At 43.2% G+C, this 21,213-nt stretch overlaps 1 protein-coding gene across 1 annotated transcript in view; it reads right to left on the bottom strand.

Moving 5' to 3' along the window:
• Positions 1-19,770, bottom strand: part of ZMYM2 (zinc finger MYM-type containing 2) — an 87,201-nt gene extending 67,431 nt beyond the window's left edge. The window contains 2 exon segments of the mRNA XM_032099359.1: positions 515-605; positions 19,601-19,770. The gene's annotated coding sequence lies outside the window, so the exon portion shown is untranslated.
• Positions 19,771-21,213: the final 1,443 nt, after the last annotated feature.

Here is a 21,213-nt window from a genome sequence, read left to right as displayed (position 1 = left end):
GGCAGCTCATTTGAAGTCCTGACTTATTACCTCATGCTCCTACAACTTCCAGTAACTTTGTCTCTTCTCTTTTTAAGAGCAAGCAGTGTTTATTCAGACTACTTCCCAACAGCTACTTTGCCTGGGGAGATCTGTTTGCTTTTCATAATTGTTCAGTTTGGGGAATCTGTTCTTCGTAATTGTCAATTCAACCATGAATTAAAAATGATAAAAGTCAACCTGGATATAATCAAAGCTAAAGGACCTAAGATTGCTCTAAAAACCATCTTTACTAAAGATCAGTAAGTTAAACTGATCTTGCTATAATACTACAAGAAAAATACAGACATAATTATAATTTGGGTATGTCTTGGAGTATATGCTGATGTGTGACATCACTTAGTTTTTGTGCAAGGTTAGAAGTAGCTTTCTGTGGTTTTTTATAAAATCTTTATATAGGAAGGTAAATACATGAAGTAGAAATATCCTGCTCATCTATACTTACCCATCCAGAAATCCACTGCAATCTGTTTACCTTAATAAGTTGCTCCAAGAACTTTTATTTTCTTTCCTGTGGGGAAACTGCTCTTGTACCAACTTGCTGCCCTTCACAAAAGTAGTGTGGTCTGAAACAGGGTTAAAACAAACATTAGCTATCTAAAACGATTTCCTCATCTCAAGCATCATCTGCCAGCTATGTTCCTTAAACTGACTTCCTACTAAATTTACAGTTTAAGTTCAAACCTGACTTTCAGCACTGTGATCCTACAGTAAGAGAGCATGTGAGCAGCAACAGTACTGTTTGAGATCTTCTACTCTGTCACATCACATTTCCAGAAGGCTTTATAGAGGGGAAAAATATGCCATGTTTGGTAAGAGACAGACACACCTAACTGCAATTGAGTAATCAAACATTAGAATTAAGTAGTATATGTGTAATAGAATATTAAGGAAATAAATGATTCAAGTAAACTAAGAAATGGAGAAAAAAATCTTAGCAGCTACATTTCCTTCTTTTCTATTGGGTCAACCTCCTTGTTGCCTGTAGCAGAATACACTATGCTAAAATTAAAATATAAAAGGAAAACTGAAGAACATAAAATCAGGCCTACAATGCAATATAAGCCTTACACTGCTAATAATTTTCAACTTGTATATATGCACTGCAGTGATACTTAGTGCAGATTCAGGTATCCATAGCCTGTATTAACACATGTGATCACTCACAAGAGACTGAAAATGTTTAAAGTTCAAGCCTCTATTTATTCTTCAGGTTTTATAACAGTCATTAGGTTTTCCAGACTTGGCAGCATTTTTAAAAGAGAGAGCAAGAGAGCATCAACTTGTGTAGTAATCTACTGTTTGAGGACAGCCTTAAAATCCCCAGACAGTAAAGATGTCCAGAGGAATAAAGCTCCAATATTCTTCTACACATTTACACTATTCAAGCCCTGTTGCCCATTAACTGAGCAGGGCCTGGGGAGGCAGGACAAGGACCAAACAGTAAAGCTGTGAACCAGATTAATCCTAGGAGAGGCGACCACCTTTTAATTCCTTCCTATGTTAGCCTTACAGCCAAATGCCATTATGTAATAGCATTTGAACCGCAATAAAGGTAACACTGAATTGGAATGAAAAAGGTTTTCTTACAAAAAAAACTTGTATTATCAATGCAGTTGGCTTGTACCTCCCTGGAAATCAGTCAGTTACACTGACGATTAATTTAATCCAGTATTCTCTTTCATCTATTTTACTTTTTCCTCTAGGGCTGAATAATTTAGTTAGATTTTTCTGCATCTCAGCTTCTGCTGAAAAGAATTAAGTCATTTTTTAAAGTTTCACAGTTTTATTCTATATATTTTCTTTCTCTACAAGGAAAAAAGCATCACAAGCACATAAAGCTTTTAATAAAGTTTTAAATATACTTGAACAGATGTGAGCAGAGAAAAAATGAGACTATGCCAAGACTACACGCCAGGCCTGACTCAAAACCTTTACTATTCCTATTTTCACAAATCCTTAGTAGAGAGACAGACTTGGGCTGTATTATAGTACATGCACATAATATGTAGCAAAGTTAAGACTCAAAACTTGTATCTTTTTGCCTAAATATATTTACTTATTCCACAAAGCTCTGAGGTTTTATTGAACTGTACCGTTAAGTATTAAAAAAATTAGAATTTATGTTTAACTACCAGTGCAAAGTTGATGCCTTAGGTTTTGCGGAAAAACCAATGCCTTGAAGTGGCCACCTGAAAACAGAGACTACACAAGAATAAGAGAATAAAAGGAGGTTTTTATTTTAAGGGCCTTCAAAGGTACACCCTGGGCAGTCAAAAGGCCACACCCAAGACGGACACTGGGTCATGGGTTCGTCACACTTTTAGAAGTTTGGTCCATTTGCATATCAGGGTTAATTCTCCAATTATAGCCTTAGTTAATGATGTAATTACCCCAGGTTTGCCCCCCCTCTTCAAGGGCTTTTAGTTTACACATTTTGGGGCCTGGGACAATCTAGGTGTCCTTGGAGAGCAAACCTAGAGAGGGTTGTTACGTCTAACCAGCATGAGAGAACAGCAGCTAACAGGTCACATGAACTTTAAAGTTACACACTGGGCAGTACAGGGTTTGAAAAATACAGAAGTTAAAACCAAGGGCATCAAAGTCATAAGCAAAATCTGCATATACTTCCCTGCAATAGCTCCTACCTCCATAAAACTAGAAAACAAAATCACCCATAAAATGTGCAAAATGAGGTAGCTTGTTTTCTAAAAGTAGGAGCAGCAAGGAGAAACACAAAGACAACGTAAGCAATGTCACAGTCAGTATTTCTAAATTAAAAACTACCCAAAAAGAGTGACTTAGAGTGAAAAAAATAGGTTTAGAATGGAAAACTAGGAGAAAACTCACACCTCAAAATTGGCAACAGCAAAAGATGCTTTACAATAGAAATACAATTGTTAGAAACCTGTGAGACTGATTAGACTGATCACTGGATGAATTGCTGAGATTTGGGGGGAAAAGCAAAACTGAAACAAAAAAACCCCCAACCAACCAACAACACAAACCCCCAACCCAACAACAACCAAACCAACCGACCAACCAATCCCTCCCCTGCCAAACAAATCCCACAAAAACCACAAACAATCCCAACCAACAACAAAAAAACCAACCCACAAACTAGTGAGACCTAGTCTGCAGAAAATGCATTTTCAATACTGCTGCAGAATAAGCCCAAGGCTTTGTAGTGGTACGCACACACCAAAATTTCAGATGGACAGAAACAGAAGCACTACCAATATTCAACAGCCCTTCCTGAATCAGGCTTTGTCTGTCCCTCTTAATTTAAGCTACATCACTCACCTATTAAAAGTCTTCACGCTGAAATAAATTACGATCCATTGCTATGTTCAAGGCTTAATTGCTGGAAGAAATAAAAGGCAAAATGCAAGCACTTCTTTAGAATGATGACAACTACCACAGCTCTTAAGACACCTAAGTAATACTTGTAGGTCAACTCCACTGACGAACGGTAAGAGAGTTAAATTCATGAATTGCAGAAATCCAGGTGATGTATATGACTACCTCAAACAAAAAAAAAAAAATTCAACTCCACTTTAACAAAAGCAGAAACTGGAATTCAAATGCTTTTACCAAGTGCCATTAATAACATGTGGAATGAAGGTGACAGAAGGTCACAGTTATGTACACTTGGAGCAAAAGCACAAAAATCAAAAGGAGTCACTGAAATCTGGCTAAAACTACAGTTCCACCAAAACAGGGCATTGGAAATAGACATCCAAAGTAGGACCAGCATGTACAACTGCTTCCATATAAAAGCTGTAAGCCAAAAAATAAAAAGAAAAAAACTTGAAAGACTACTTTGGAGATAATACATAACTGAGACATCTTCAAATGTGAACAGACAAACAAAATTTAGGAGACAGTATCCTAAGACACAAATACAGGAACAAGAAGAAAGGGGTTTATTTGCCTCAGCGAAAGAAAACCACTTTCTGCTAGGAAAGCACAGTATCATAACTAAATTATTTACCTCAACAGGTACAGGGCTACATTTAAATTCCACATCCCAAGCAGAAGAAACAGCCTATTAATGGTAGACCATCAATCACTTCCACTCAAGTGACACCATGGGTGAGATAATGGAAATGAGACTGCAAAGTAGTAACTGAAGATTTCAACTACTGTTGTGCAAACTAGGGGGTTAAAAAGCAAAACCAACCCACCAGTGAATGATGGGCCAAATTTTTACAACAGAGCCAACTTCAACTATCTAGAGAACTCTCTGAAGAAAAAGCAAATCCTAGTCTAACTCTGAGCCATGCAACATAGTTCAAGATGCAATTATCCAGATAGCACTCCAGAAAAGCATATTTAAATTCCACGGGGAATAAAAAAAAATTAAAAATACCTCATTACTTCAACATCTGGCTTCAGAAAGAACAACCTCAGTGGGAGGAACAGAAATAGAGCAGTTAGAACAAAAAGCTTGAAAGCATGAAAGCATTTTGAAAACTCACCATATTATGCATACAATCAGTCCAAAAAGACTCCAAAAACCCCATAACTACTACTATCAGGAAGTCTCTGACCTACAAAGGTGCTGGAATTGTACTGGGGGAATGTTTCACACACATCTCATACACTTTTTGGTTAGAAACAGGCTACTGACCTATGTCAGAGTAACAGTTTGTCTAAAATCCTAGTTCTTGTCAATTTTACAATCGGTAAAATTTTCCAGAAGTAAAAGAATATCCAAGAAGCCTGAACTGGAAAACACAGAATAAATTCTTTGCACTGATGTTCAGTAAGGAAAAGATCAGGGAAAAATCACATCTAAGCTCTCTTTCTAGGGGTCAGGTCAGAGGAAAAATGTTGCATCGAAGTGCTAACACAAGAGGATTTTAGAACAAATCACTAGGGCCATGTGGCAGTCACTTAAGATTTCTGAAGCCATTTTTTATTTCAGTATTTGCAACCAATTACTTAAGCAAAAGGTGAGAACAATTACTCAGACTACAGTCCTATCTCTATTACTAAATAAATTGACAGAAACTACAGCTGAATAAATATACACAAAAAAAGGGGGGGGGAGGGGAGTAACATGGATTTTGCAAATAAAAGGTAATGTCTCTCAGGACTACTGCTGAAATCTTTTGAAGGGTTCACATACTTTTTGAGCAACCCTGATTAAACTGCTATATCCCACTTAACTTTTCCAAAAGGCATTCAAACACTGTACTCACTGAAGACTGCTGTGGAAACTATCTATAATAAAGATTTTGAGAAAAGGTTCTCTGAAGGATTTGTAATTATTTAAAGAGAAAAATATCACATGTTGTTTGTTGTTATCACAATAAGGACAAGTTGCCAGAGGGGTTCCAACATATCAACATATATAAGTCAGCCAAAGAGAGTGACTCCCGAAATGAGTGCTTGCTAATCATACAAATCTGTTCACAGCAGCTGAAAACAGAAACTGATTGTAAAGCAGTGTGGTAGGCAAAATCACTAGTGATAAATGCAAGGTAATGAACGGGGGGGGAAAGAATACACGTAACAATTTAATGAAATAAATGCATTGATGACTTAAACACAGTGGACCAAAGGCAACTCTACAAAATTCTTAGCCAGCCAGCTGAAAACCAGAATACACCCGCAGAAAAATCAGGCTATAACTGAAAAGCTTCTATTCCTAGACATCCTGGTTGCAAACAGGTTACCCAATTGTCTATTTGCCTAGTACAGCAATTACTCTAACCTAGTAGAGGAATAATTATCTTCTTGCATACAAAAGAAATACCACTAGCCTCATGGAAGCTCAACCCATTTATCCAAAATCTGGATTTCAGCCTATGGCTCTCAGGCTGACTGGAGCTGGGGGATGGGTGTCAGCATTTTGGTAAAAGGTTAGAGACTATCTGAACATGTCCCAATGTTCTGTGAGGCCATCCAGTTCTAATGATCAGTTCCTGACCCTGACATTCATTTGACCATAACATCATTTATTTCTTTAATTCAGCTGCTTTCTAAAGTTCCTATCCTTATTAAAGAAAATCACTTGTTATCACTTGACTTCTCCTAACTCTGATGATTACAAGCTCAATAAAGACTATCTGCAAAGCAGCTATCAAGAAGCTCTCCAGCTTAATGTCTTGCTACAGCTCAGGAACACTCATTCCCTACACAACCAGATGCAACCTACATACCACAGCCTTCTTGGGGTATGAATCCATGAACCTAGTGACTGGTTGAATGTATGCCACAGTTCACCCCAAAACCAAAGCACACCACTCCAATTAAAATCACCTAAAAAGTAGCACTTTTCACTGGAATTGAAGCAAACTAGTAACCCAACTATACCCACATATAAGAACTGAAAAGTGCTAGAAAAACACAAGTAGCCCAGCATTTTTAAAGCACTGCAATTTAAGCCAGCTTTAAGCTACTACTCCAGTCTCAATTTGGGCATACTGAATGATTGATACTGTGTATGGAGAGACTCCTACCTATGTGAATAGAACTCCATGTTAGAGAAAAAGCAGTTGCAGGGCCTTTCTGGGTCACTAGATATAAAACTCTTAACACAGGCGACCACATAAGCTGTTTTGGTTTGTGGTTTCTTTCCTCCTTTCCTGAGGGGTGTATCTAGTCATCAGCCTTAGCATTTTTACGTTCAGATATGCCTTGGACATATGGTAGCTCTGATTTACTGTTAACTTTTACATCTCTAACAGAAGTTTTAGCACTTTTGAAGGTCTGCCTAGTTACCAGGTCCAGAGTCTCATTGCTATGCTATTATGCAGCCCAGCTGTTTCTGCAACCACACACATAGCCAGACAAAAGAGACTTTCCTGCTGGAATCCTTTCCAGCCAGATCAGTACCCCAAACCAAAAATTTCTGTGCAAGAATACTACAGCTATGCCTGAAGAGATCAAGGTTGGTGCCACAGCTCTGAACTTCAGCACAGAGATCCTTCTAGCAGACAGGACAGTCACGACAAGCTGATGGCCATAGACGGAAATGCTCTACCCTGACAGCAACTACCATATAAAACACTTCAACATGAATGTGCTAACTGACAACACAGCAAGCAGTGACAGGCTGAATATTGTAACAGGTCAGACTGAGTTTTACAACATGTATATCTACTGGTCACACTGAGTAGTGTATCTGAAACGAGCAAGGCTTTAAGGAAGCCTCAGATACTACATTAATGCCACAATGACTCAACTATTTCATCTGCCAGTTTCACATACAAATCACGCTAATAAGTTCAGTAGGAATACTTGCATATTTTGGGCTAACTCAGGTGCAAGTATTCACAACACCAAAGTAAAACAAGGGTCTTAAATTACTATACGGGCTTATTAAAGAGTCTGAATAACATTTAACACAAACCCATCAATGTATTTATATTGCTGGTGTTTCAGAACACAGGTAAGAGCTTTCAGGAAAAGGATACTAAGTTTAGGTTCACAAATCTAATTTCTCTATTTGCCTGAGTACCATCACTACAAAAGCCTGGTATATCTCATTACTTCAGTCTTGAGACACTACTCTAGAATTTATTTTCCAGTAGGTTTGGAGCTGCTTCAAATTTAATTATTTCCCCTCATTTTGAAAGAAGTTGTATGGATTGAAGAAATTAGCTTACTAAAAGTCATTATGTAACACTCAAAATGCGTTTGTCACGCAGATTTCATAGAATTCAACAAAAAAAGCGTATGCAAAGATCTGTAATCCAGCAGAGACGGCAACTAAGAACAGTAAAAGGGCAAGATCTACTTAGTGAAATATTTCAAAGCAAGTCAGAAAATTTTGGTTTTATTCAAAAGAGTAACTATATACACACAACTAAAGCTTACCAAAACCATGCAAACTTTGCTATCTTCTGAGCATCTTAACTGAACTGCAGCCACAACTGTTACATGTGAATCCTGACATCTGTTTTCCAGCTGATGCTTCCAGGAATATTTGAATAATTTTACTTAACACAGCCTCTTCCTTCAGTCTTCCTACTCAATGAATGTTAAGAAATGCTTCCTTGCATGCATGAACAGATCAAAATTCAGACTCACCTCAAACTTAATTCTATGAAGGGGTATCCAAACCAAGCACCAGTAAATTCTCAAGATTACTCATCAAAGAATGAGCAGAACGTGGCACAGGAATTCATGGCAAATCAAAATCATAATGTTGACCAACGCTGTTTTAGGGCAGCCATACTGACATGTATCACTTTTAATGTATTTCATGGCTGTTTAATCTTGGAAAGATACGGAGTCAAGCAAGAACATAGCACCATTTCTAGCCTTAAAAGCCATTATGTGTAATGCAGTAGGACAGTAAATTTTATCTCTCTACTACTCAAGCAGCAAGATGCTGCTTAAGGATGTCCTTTATTATAAATGGAATAGAAAGGTGAAACAAGACAAAGAAACAAAGGACCCACAGTAAATGCTTATCTATTACTTACAGCCAAATGTCTATCTATTTCCAGAAAATAGGCAACGCTAGACCACAGCAACAGACTAGAAAGATGGCTAAGTGGAAAGGAGTACAGAAACAGCAGAGAAACACTGTGCTAAAGATATGAAAACAGGAAAAGGACAAGTAAAATCCTGAGAAATAAATAGAAAGTGGCATTACTACAGCATGCAAAGAGGTAAAATTGTCATTTGATGGATCATAACTTTAAAAAATGTAACACTTAATAGGAAGAACAAATACTGAATGGCTAGATCAGACACAGACCCGGGAACAGTAAATTAATTTAGATGTCAGGCCTGGTCAATAGAACACAGGCCATTGGTGTCAGTGGGTCACAGCACACATTTCAAAAACATGCCTTACTCTTGCTCCACAGGGAGCAATGAAGATTAATTGCGAATTCAAATCTATGAAGGCTCTACGTTTTTCTGGCATTTCAAGAAAACCCAGCATACACAAATAGCACACAATTGTTCAAATTTGTCAAGTTGAAGAAATTGGGTGTACAGCCAATCATATATAAACCAAGCAAATGTGAACGAACAACTAGAGACAGGAAAGAATAGAACTCTCAAGAGCAAGAATGTTCCAGTGTTTGATTATCTTAGCTATTCACAATTTTTTCCCTTGTTGCTACTTATGCCCATTACCTGCCATTCTATCAATAGGCATCTCTGAGAAGAGCTTGGCCTTGTCTTCTCCGTATTTTCTCACTAATTAGCTGAAAACAGCAGTAACCTGTCCCTTCAGCCTTCTCTTTAGACTGAACACACCCCTCTCTCTCAGCTTTTCCTTCTTTGCTATGTGTTCCAACCCTCCAAGCTGATGGCCTTACACTGCACTTACTCCAGAATATCCATATCTTCATTAGGATGGAGTCTAACCAAAACCAGACCGAACATTGTAGATGTGTTCTCTCAATATCAAACAGTGGGGAAGAACACCTCCCCTTAAACTGCTGGCTGCAGTCTTGCTTAATTCCGTCCAGTATGCTGTTTACATTCATTCTGCTAGGGTGCACTATTCATATTTAACTTGCTGTTCACTAGGACTAGCCAAAGTTGTCTTCTATCAGCCCAGATTGTACTATTCCCAAACATTCTGGAAACAAAGACACTTTTTAACTGTCAACATGGACTTTTAACATTATTCTTCATTAGTGCTTCTTCTTAATTGGTTGGGTTTTTAAAATTTTTATCTTTAACTAGCATTCAGTCTACACTCATATATGTGTAACCCATGAACAAGTAGCTCTGCCTGGATAACTGGTATCCACCATGCCTAATGGCACACCATTTCTCAGCGCCTGATTACACAAATCTTTTTGACTAATGCTTCTAAAATACTTTAATTTTGCATATGCTTAGAAAGAGGAAAAACTGTCATGCCATAGTTTGTAAATGAACAAGTTTGCAGACAAACCATTTTCTTTGCCTTTAGCAGAACTACCTAACATCAGCTAATAGCCTCAACCAGATTTTTCATCCCTGAGAAATAATCAAGTATTGGCTAAAAATCTAGTATTTTGGGCCTGGTATGGACAAGCTTCTTCAACACAATTCATTTGCAGTGATTAGTACTCAATATATCTAGTAATTCAGAACAAAGAAAACTGAATTCAAAAGAGTAAGTAATGTTATTGCTATATGCAGGAGGGAAGCCCATGTAGACTACGACCAAGTAAACAGACAATGAAGCTACAGCATAACAAAGGAAAGAAAAACTTATCACCACAAACAAAATGAGATAGAAAGGGAAGTGGGAGAAAATAAAAACAGCCACAAAATAGTTCAAGTTCTATATGAGGTAAGGTTGACAGGAAACGGGATCCAAGGCAAGAATAGATACGGTCAGCAAGGCAAGTATGATAGGTTTTCACAGCTGCACTGGCTGGCTGGCTGCAAGTTACATTATGCAATCAAGACTCCAGGTTACCAAACTGTTTTTAAAATGTAAAAGGTAGTCTTATTTTTAAATAAGATGCATATTGTATTTGCTAAGACCACAGTTCCACAACTACAAACCACATTCAGTCTTGGACAGGCCTACTGTGGTTTTGAATTCCTGTTCCTTTCTTCCTTTCTCCCTAGCTGTTTAAGGATTCTAACAGCCAGTCCGTCATGGGAGCTAACATGGTAGAAAGCTGAAACAGAAAAAACCAAGAGCAAATACTCTACACCTACATAGCTCCGCACCCCCAAATTTCATTGTGATGATTCATGGACCTAAATTGACTCCCAAAATTAAAAACATAAAACAATCAAAAATGCCAGAAAAGGCTCGTGTTGATACAAACAGGAAAGGACAATGACAAACCCAAGTTAGTCTGGTTTAAATGGTCATACAACCAAGGATATATACCTTAAATTTAAACCCATGAAAAATATACAAGGTAGTATTTGTTTTAAGCCAGTATTTTGTCTTTTGAGACCAAGTCTGCAACTTGAAGTATATTCTGAGCCTTAAAAAAAATTCTATTAGCTTTCCTAGCGGGGGAGCTTTTCAAATCCTCCATGAACTTTTGCCTAAAAAGGAGAAAGTGATGCCACAGTAAATTATTCCAACTCCTAGTTATTGTACCTGCTGAAAGGCTACACACTGTTCCCTGTTTGATTTTGTACTGCTTAGGCAATAACTGACACTCAGAAATTCAGCCTTTAACACTGGGGATGGAAAGGGAGATGGAGGAAGAACACCCAATTATCTAATATGTTATTGGACGCACAGTCTCTCCTAGATCAGGATTAAGTCACACCCTAATCTAATCTCTTTTAACTGAGGAATAGACTGAGTTTATGAAGTCTGTTAATAGAAAACATGTTTTCCACTGCTTAAGTAATTCTTGTGTATCTTCTCCAAACTTTATGGCTCTTTTAAATTACTAAAAAAGCTGAATTTAGTTCAGACCATTACTGTACTATACACAGTTTTACTCAGACCATCTCTGTACTTCTATTTGTTAATTCTTTGGATAGAAGTATAAAAAACGATTGTCAAACACAGTGACAATGGCAAATATCCAATTTTTGCTTCTGGTAAAAAGCAAATCACCTTTGCTGCGCTCTCCGTTTTCCGCCATTTCTAAATTGTGATTTTTTTTTTTTATTACATGGATTACAAAGGACTTCTTACCTGGCCTCTCTAGATATTACTTGGCTTCTTTAATGAGGCATCACCTACCAGAACAAAACAATTTCCTAAATGAACATTTTTTTTCAAAAAACAACCACCCTCACAAGAAAACTACTGCTACAACTACTACTACTAATTATTATAATAAACAAAACCCCAAACATGCACACATGCAAACACTAGCTATAAATTCAAAACATGTCTGGTAAATTCTGCCAGCTTAATAAAAATTCTTAAACATTTATAGATTGGTATATTAATGATCAATTGTTGCTCAAACAAAATGATGACTTTATTTCAAGTATAACACAACACTAGGTCTTCTTCCCCTTTCCACATACACAAAAAAAAAAAGCAAAAAAGGCACCAATACCACACCCATAGATCACAACTGTTATCACAGACTCCCAGGAGCCAAAGCTGTAGACCACATCATGCTAGCCACTGTGCAAACACCGAGTACAACTGTTCAAAGAGCAAACAATCTAAACACAGGGGGCAACAGATGGAGAGAGACAAAAATGAGAATACAAGGAAACAGCACCACCATAAACAATGGTTACAATTAGTTCTTGTTCTAAGGATGGTGTGTTTGAGTCCCAGGGTGACAGGAAAGGTGGTGGTTTGGTTTGTTTTCAGTAGGCTTTATTTCCTAAAGCCAGCTTCTTTTGCATTAACAGGTTGCAACTGGCTTGCTTGTAAGGGTGCACACACAGAACTTCTCCAAGCATGAGGAGCATCACAGGAGAATGAACGAAATTGTTTAACTGCCCATGATGCCACTTCCTAAATAGCACTGACAATCTCATTAACAAAAGGCAGATAATATCCTTCACAGTTAAATCCCAACATGAGATTAAAGGTAAATAAAACCTGTTGGTTTTACAGCCATAAAATACAAGATGCAAAAAGACCAGACAGTCAAAAGAGGAGTCCAGGAAAGCACTCTGGTATAGGCTTCTGAATCCAAATCAACAGAGCAGGATCGTTCTTAGCACATCTGTTAAGAAAAGTTGTTACCACATGATACAGAGATGTAGTCACGTAATTTATCAACACAAATAACAAACACTTAATTGCTGATTAACAGTTAAGACACCACTTACTATGTGGGAGAAATCTACAGTCTGTTAGAAGAGTGTGTGCTATGTCTAAAACCAGGGCTAGATTATGGGCCTGAACCAAAGACCTCATGACAATGCTGTCTACAAGCAAGAGCACAGAGAGTTTTCCTGTGCAATAGTAGCCTCAGCTAAAGGTCAGACATCCACAAAGAGAAGTCACAAGCACACACGGAGGTTTAGTTAGTTTAGAGGGCAGCAAGCCTGGAAGAGACTTGAAGGTCATCCATACAGGGATGATAGCTGAGTTTATTAATGAGATGAACAAAATGACTTTAGAGAAATTCGATGTAGTACTAGGAGTAAATACCAAGCTGGAAAGATTTTGCACAGATCTAAGGAAAAGGAACTCTTTGCAAAGAGAAGGTTTTCACCAAGGTTATTTTCAAGGAGAGGGGAAAAAAAGCAAAAAAAAAAAAAAGCACAGTTGCATTATGAGTTAACTAAAACGAATTAACTTTTTTCCATGTTCAGTGTGGTTGCACTGCACAGAAGAGCTTAAAGAAACATAAGGTGCCAATTCACTTCCAACAAGTCTGCAGGAGGAAAACAAAGACATCCATGTTTCTTGGATTGACTGTGAGCTGTAAGCAGCCCCTAATTAATAATATTTGGCATAACCCATACAATTCTATGTGCATGATTTTCTATCTTCTTCCAACACCACCTTTCACAGCAAAAGATTAGAGGCAACTATATGTAGAAACCAACACAAACTCTTCTATAATGCCACTGATCTCTCCTAATGATCTGGCCTAGCAAAAGTTACATCAGTAGCTCTGATCAGTTGTCCCATCAGTTAACAGCATGTGCTGAAGCATACATCGCTACTTTGTACAAACTATTCCATGGGGGAATGGTGGAACTGAGATGACATCCTGCTCAGCATGTGTTGGGAGTAAAACTGATGAGCAGGGACTATGCCTCAACACACTTCTGTACAGCACTAGGTACACAGATTTAGGTATTACTGCCTTTGGAAGCTACAGTGATGCTAACTGAAGGATTCTGATAGTCTTGTAAGGGTTAAAAAAGCCGTACAATAAGGTTCACAAACCTTTTCAATAAAGAAGTAACATATTATACATTGCATTTTTTAGAGACCCAAACCCATAGTTTTGCACAACAGCAAACACCATTAAGTAGTCTTATCTCAGACAACCTTAAAAAAAGCAAACAAGCCCATCAATACTGACACTCAGTATGGCTGGCTAGAGCACTGACAATCCCCGAGTGTTTCAAACCAGTACTGCAGCTACGCTGTTCAGATCACTGAAGACTTGCTTCTGCACCCCACCTCTGTGATGAATCCCTGCTATCCCCGTCAGATTATTCTCTAATAGCTGATGGTGAGAAAGGGGCAGAGAAAGAAATTATGGCAAAGCTAATTCAAAAAAATTTAGGAAACATGGACAAAAATTAAGCTAAGCACTTAAACATGAGGACAAACTCACAAAGTACAAATGCCCTCTGAACCAACAGCAACTTGAAAAATATGTTGGCGACAATCTTGTCACTGAAAACTGTCATTTGAACACAAAAATTAACAATCTCTGTAGATTTTACTTATGTTGGACTAATAAAATCTGTATTACAACCATTGATTGAAATCATTTTGTTCTGACAGCAAACTGAAGCAAGAAAACAACTTTCATTATTGACATGTCCAGTCCATGAGATACTTCAGGTGAAGGCATGAGAAACCCTCAGTGGACCCTGTCCATAAAGGACAGTCACCGATCGCATCTATTGCAACTGCTGATGTTCTCATACGTACATATAATCAAACTCCTGGTGTGCGTGTGCCCTGTTGAACTCTAGTGGCATTGAGTTTCACAGAATAAATATAAAACTGATAGCTTCTGGAAGTTCATGGAAAGGAAAAGCTTTAAATTGTCAAAACCATTTAAGTATAAGTAAATGGCATTGAAATCATAGAATCATTTAGGTTGGAAAAGACACTTAAGATCAAGTCCAACCATTAAACTGCATCACCATGTTCACCACTAAACGATGTCATTAAGTTTCACATCTACATATCTTTTAACTACTTCCAGGGATGGCAACTCTACCACTTTCCTGGGCAGCATGTTCCAATGCTTGACAACCCTTTCAGTGAAAAAAATTTCCCAAATATCCAATCTAAACCTCCCCTGGTGCAACTTGAGGCCATCTTCTTCTGTCACTTGTTACCTGGGAGGCCAAGCCCCACCTGGCTACAGCCCCCTTTCAGGCAGCTGTAGAGAGTGACAAGGTCCCCCCTGAGCCTCCTTTTCTCCAGGCTAAACACCCCCAGCTCCCTCAGCTGCTCCTCACAGGACTTGTGCTCCAGACCCTTCCCCAGCTCCAGTGCCCTTCTCTGGACACGCTCCAGCCCCTCAATGTCTTTCTGGCAGTGAGGGGCCCAGAACTGAACACAGGATTGGAGGTGTGGCCTCAGCAGTGCCGAGTACAGGGGGACGGTCACTGCCCTGGTCCTGCTGGCCACACCACTGCTGATCCAGGCCAGGATGCCATTGGCTTTCTTGGGCCAATGTGCAAACGCTGGATCATCTTCAACCAAGCCAACCAGAGCAGCAAAGAATGCTGCTTAACCATCTGAGTAGGGGCTAAGGGATGGAGATTCCCATGACAGCAAAGACACAAAGCCTTTTCATGCATTAGAAACCACAGAAACACCTGAGAACAGTCACACAGGAAGCAGCACCTCTCTCCCAAAACAGGTTGCAGGATGAATAGTCCCAATGAAGTGCATTTACACCAATGCACACAGCATGGGCAACAAACAGGAGGAGCTGGAATCCACTGTGCAGCTGGAAAACTATGATATAAAAATCAATATAGTGAAAAGTGCTAACTGAAGAGGCCATAACATGCAACTGCATTCCAGAAATCCCACACTTCTTCCTTCTACCTAAAATTTCTCTTAGAAGTACAAACTTACAAATCTTGGTCCAAAACAAAGAACGTAAATAGTAGCATCTAAATCGAGTAGATTGTTCATACATCAAGTTGGCATCTAGTGCCAGCCATATCTGCCAGCAGCACATAGGGCAGGCTATAAATACGGAAGACAAGCTCAGTTTCCTCTGAACTCTAATGCGTAAGCAACCCAGTCAGCCACACAAGCATTCAACTACTAAGATAAAATCACTGAAACTAAGTTAAGAAGAAGTTGGAAACACTTTCAGCTGTGGAGTTAAACACAATTTCAGTGGACGCAAAACTCCACTGCAACATATGGGGGTTTTAAGACCCTCATGAGGCAAGTATTACCTCAAACTTCTCAGAAGACACTCCTGAGTGGTCTTTTGAACGCTTGTGAACTTCAAATTTCAATCCCTTTCCACAGATCAGTTGAGTTCATTGTTATTTGTGATGGAAAAAATAAACAGTTCTCCATGAATAGTGAATTTTCCATTAGTAACAATTCTTGATACAAGTTCTTAACAGAATTCCCCATACTGCTTTTGTTGCAGGGTATACCAATTGAGTGCAAACTCAAACACTGTGACAGAACTTCAGTAATTCTGTACTTAGTCCTCAAAACCAAAATGAAAATGTCTTAAACAACACAAGACCATTCCTGATGCTGCAGGACCAAAAAAACCAAAACCCAAACCAAACAGCCCCAGCAAAAATCTGAAAGACATACCGGTTTTGTACCACATTCCTCTGTATACTTGAACAAGCTCTACAGAAGACAAAGAAACTTGCTTTCACTTTTTCACTGCCACTTTGACATTCTTGCTGATGCAAATCCCTCTTAGCATGTTATTACAGGGTAAGCAACAGCAGAATGCAATCATATATTTGAGGTCAAAGAAGATTAATAACAACAATATAAAGCAAATTTAGTAGATAATAAAGTGAATTTATTGCTCTAATTAAGACAGTCTTCTATTAAAACAACTTACTTAGTTTAACCACGTAATAACGTGGCTGAGGAGTTTGGTTCCTAGAGATGACCTTGCAGCACTAAGCACCAAATACATTCCCTCCCAGAGCAGCACGGTCCCATCACATGCCATAAGAAGGCTGTACTACCATCATCACAGCTGGAGGAGGACAGTGTGCCACCTACCAGGATGCTTTTTTTTTTTTACTGCATCTTAGTAAGGTTTACTGAATCTTAGCTATATGGCTGTTCTTGGCAGTATTCTTATCTTTTCATAAGCAGCCACACAAAGCGGCAATAATTTTTGTCAAACCAGATCCAGTACACAACAGTCCCCCTCCTTCCAAAGCATTATTTGCGTGGATTGCTCCTAGAAGTAACTTTTTTTGACATGAGGGATTAGAAAAAACAGAACAGCTGTTAGACTGGAACGCATAATGAATCAGAAATAAAATCGGATGGTAGCCTTACATCCAAGACACGGTAGAGTTAAAAAATTACGATTAAAATTTTTAAACTGCAGTAGCAAGCCAAGGTTTAGAACAGACCACTTTATTAATGACAACATGCCACGCAAACTCTTAAGAGTCTTTGGTGTGGTTCATAATTTTATATGCTTAGAATAAATCCAGACCTGATGCCTTCCTCCTAAGCGGTGAGGTTTTGCAGCGAACCACTCATTCTTTGTATACGTAAGCCACCAAAAGTGACAAAGAAAGTTGCAAGCTTTGCGGATCTGGAAAATCTACCACGTAAAACAGCAAGGGACAGAAATAAAGGAAAAAAAAAAAATTAAGATACGAGTGATGGGGAAGACTGCAACACCTGAATCCGGGCTGTACCCAAGCGAGGGACCCAGAGCGCAAGCCAGGCGCTGCCTTTTTGTTTTGTTCTCGGGCTGCACGTTCCCAGCGGAGCCGCCGCGCTGCCCGCCGGCGCCTCTGGCGGCACAGCCCGCGCACCGCGCCCGGGCCCACCGCGGCACCTCCCGAGCTTCTCCCCGTGCGCTCACAGCCTCACTTGCTCCTTCGCTGCACTACTTGGCCATTTCGGAATCCCCCATGCAGCTAAAAAACAGCCCCATTATTAACAAGGGCAGAAACTAGAGTCAAGTTACATCCCAGTCCTACCCACAGGGATTGGCAACCAGCCTCTCCTTTAGCCAACTTAACACCCAACAGAGAACAAAATCTGCTCTGAAAATCCCACACAGACATGCACACACCACAAATGCTCGCTATTGAGAACCTGTGGGTCTCCCCAGTGTCCTCCAGCTTTTTGGGGAAGGGACAAAGTGGATGGCTCAGAAGCTCAGCCAAGGAACCCAACAAAACCACCCAAACAAATCTGCGGGTGTAGAGAACCAGTCTAATTGCACAAAGAGACGCTTCTCCATCGCCAACTGCTGGGTGATTTTAAACTTCCCATGCCTCTTCTTAGCCTCGAGATGACACGCAGGACACGCGATTCGAGCAATGGAGGGGGGGGGGGAATTCAAGATGGCTGAAGGTGTCTAGTCACGGATTTTCATACACGCTCCAGAACTCTAGAGGGCACCCGAAATATGCCCTCCTCCTCCTCCCTCCTGAGCCGGGTAACGTGAGCAGCAGCAGCAGCCCGTCGTCTGCCTGCCGGAGTTGGTATTGCAGGATGTCTGCAGCAGCAGCGCCCACCCCGAGGAGGAGCCGCCTCACAGCCATTACTGGGGCTTCGCCCCAGGGCAGCGGATGCTAGACCCAGGAATTTCCCCACCCAGCCCTGGAGGGACCTCATTCCACCCCTGCCCCCGGAGAATACGAGGCGGGGGGAATGGTTCAAGCCCTCCTTAATCAGGTCTAGCAGAGGCAGAAACAGATACACAAATAGCAGGCACAATGGAGCTCCCTCTCCTTGTTGGTCTCTGCCAAGCCTGCACCAAACTGGGCTGGAGCCTAAGGGAAACACACAGGGTTAACACGGGGCAGCGAGGATCAGGGAGCGCCCCCAAGGAGCGCTTCCTTCGCCTGGCCAGGGCAGGTACTGCCTCCATCACCCACCACTTCCCCTTAATCCCAACCTTTCAAATAAATAAATAAATAAATAAATAAATAAATTCACTGCCCTCCCCGGGGGCGGTGGGGTACTCCTCACGGCACACCCACGCCGCTTGTCCCCGCTGAAGGAAGGAGGGACAAGGAGCCCTCCCCGGGCGCCGCCGCACCGGAGGCTTCTACGCGCGAGTGTGGGGGACAGAGGTAGCGGTGGCACCCACGGCGGGGAGCAGCGAGTGTTACCTGCGAACTTGCCCTATCAGCCCTGAACCGGCGCCCGGGGGGCCGCGGGGCCCTCAGCGGCAGCGCCCCGGCAGCGGGCGAGCGCCCGCGCCCCCCGCCCGTTTGCGCGGCAGTTGCCCCCGGTCTCGGGTTTGCCCCCCTGCAGTCGGCCGGCAGCACTGCCGCCTCCTGTCCGCCATTAGAGGGACCCAGCCGAACAATACGGGAGGGGAGCAGCGGCGGCGGCAGAAGCGGCGGAGCGCCAGGCAGGGGAGGGGAGGGAGGCACCCGCGGGGGGGGGGGGCGACGACGGCGGTGGGTGGGGGAGGCACCGGGGCAGAACAACAGCCGAGGGCCCGGCGGCGAAGGGAGGGAGAGAGTTAAAATAGGAGGCGCTAGAGCAGACCCGGCCCTTCCCCCAAATGCCCCTGCCCCCCCCTTCGGGGCTGCCCCCGGGCGCCCCCCATTTACCCCCGCCGCCCCCCGCCGTGGCGCGATGGTTATCCGCGGGACTGTCCCCGGTGCCGTCCGTGCCCCCGCCGCCAGAGGTGGCGGCGCGGCGACAGCACCGCGGGGTACTTCGCCCGGGTAGCTAGGAGGCACGGCGGCTGCTCTCCCATCCCCGCCCTGGGGGCAGCTGAGCGCCGCCAGCCCCCCGCCAGCCCGCCCCGATGAGGCGCAGCGCCCCGCGCCCCCGCCTTACCCGACTCCCCAATGCCTGCGGGCACGGACCCCCCCGCGGGGGACGCACGCACTCTGGCGCTACTCCTCCGGCGCCTCAACTCTAACTCGGTCCAGTCCCGGGCGAAGCGCAGCTGCTGCCGAAGGGGAGGAGGAACCGGGCCAAGCGAGCTCGGGGAGATCCGCCTCCTTGCCCCGGCATTGGCTTTCCCAGAGGGCGGGCTCTGGCGCTGGGCTAGCCGAGTGGGTGCACCGCCCATCCATCAGAGCCGCCCGCAGCCGGTTGACCCTATAAACTGCCAATCTTCCTCCTGGCCATGCTTGGGGTTCTTCCCACTTTGATCCATCAGGTTTGAGGAACCCGGATAACTGCCCACCGACCGGCTCGTTACCGGTGCACGAGGGTCGCGCTGGTGCTCCCCGCGCCGCTCTTTGACAGCGGCAACTTGTAGAAGTTCTCGGTGCCGCCGAGCCGGCTGCGCCCCGCCGGCCGCGGGCAGGGTGCACCGGCCGTCTCGGCCGTGCGCTCGGTCCCTGCGGGCGCCACCGCTCCGGCCGTGGGGCGCGGGCTCGCCTCTCCCGCTCCGTCCCCCGCCGCCGAGCTGTAGGGGCTGGCAGTGGTTCTCCGAGGGGTCCCACTCCGCTCCTTCCCTTCCCGAACGAGGGCTTTGAACCTCGGGCCATTCCCATGATGGACAGAACATGGGTAATGGAAGCGTTCCCAGAGGGAAAAGGGAGAATTCACGTCTCCCAGGGAGGGCGCCTGGCCCGCGCCCCCGCAGCCTAACCCGCCGGGCAGCTCCTCCTGAGCCGAGGACGCCTTGCTGCCCCCGCCCGCCGCGGGGGAGGGCGCCATATCAGCAGCCGATATGGCTCCTGGAGGAGCTGCTGGTGGTGGTGGTGGTGGTGGTGGTGGCAGTGGTGGTGGCGTCCTCCATTTTGTCGGAAGCCGCTGCGGGAAGCTTGGTACCAATTCAAACCAACGTGAGGCGCAGCGGGGCGTCCATTTGAAGAGCCTCCGTCCGGCTTTCCCCCGGGAAAAGGAGCCGGGTGCCCCCGGCAATGCACTGGGGTAGGGGATGAGTGCTCCGGCCAGGCGCCGGGAACCAACTCTCCGTCCGCCCTCCGCCAAAATGGAGGATGCGCGCTTCCCTTGCGCGGCTCCTTCCCCCTGCGCTGGCCATGGCACCAGCGCCCGCTCCTTCGAGGATCAGGGGAGCACAGCCGCCCGTCTGGCGGGGCTGGTCCCGCTCTGCCCCATTCACCCATCCTCCTCTGCCCAGAAGAGGGAGAGAGAGAGCGCAATACCCGCCCAGCCTCTTCTAGCTGGGATCAATCCGTGCCAACCACGCAAAGCAGCGTCCCCCGGGGAGAGAGAGCCTCTTGCGTGCGCAAGGAGCTGGGTTTCAGCCGCTGGCGCCATTTCCAACCCGGAGCTGGAGCTTCCCGCGGGATTAGCCTGAGGGACAGCCTCCCTCTCGGGCGGCGCAGGAGTCATTGAAGGGATGTCTCCTTTCTCCACCACCTTTGATGTGTTTGGCTAATAATTTACATGTGTGGGAGAGACCAGAAATTTTCTATCATCCATTGTCACAACAGTACATCTAATTTCTTCCTAATGATGCCACCCGGAGA

This window comes from Corvus moneduloides, chromosome 2 (assembly GCF_009650955.1).
Source record: "Corvus moneduloides isolate bCorMon1 chromosome 2, bCorMon1.pri, whole genome shotgun sequence".
NCBI lineage: Eukaryota > Metazoa > Chordata > Aves > Passeriformes > Corvidae > Corvus > Corvus moneduloides.
This window is presented reverse-complemented; position numbering and strand designations above follow the sequence as displayed.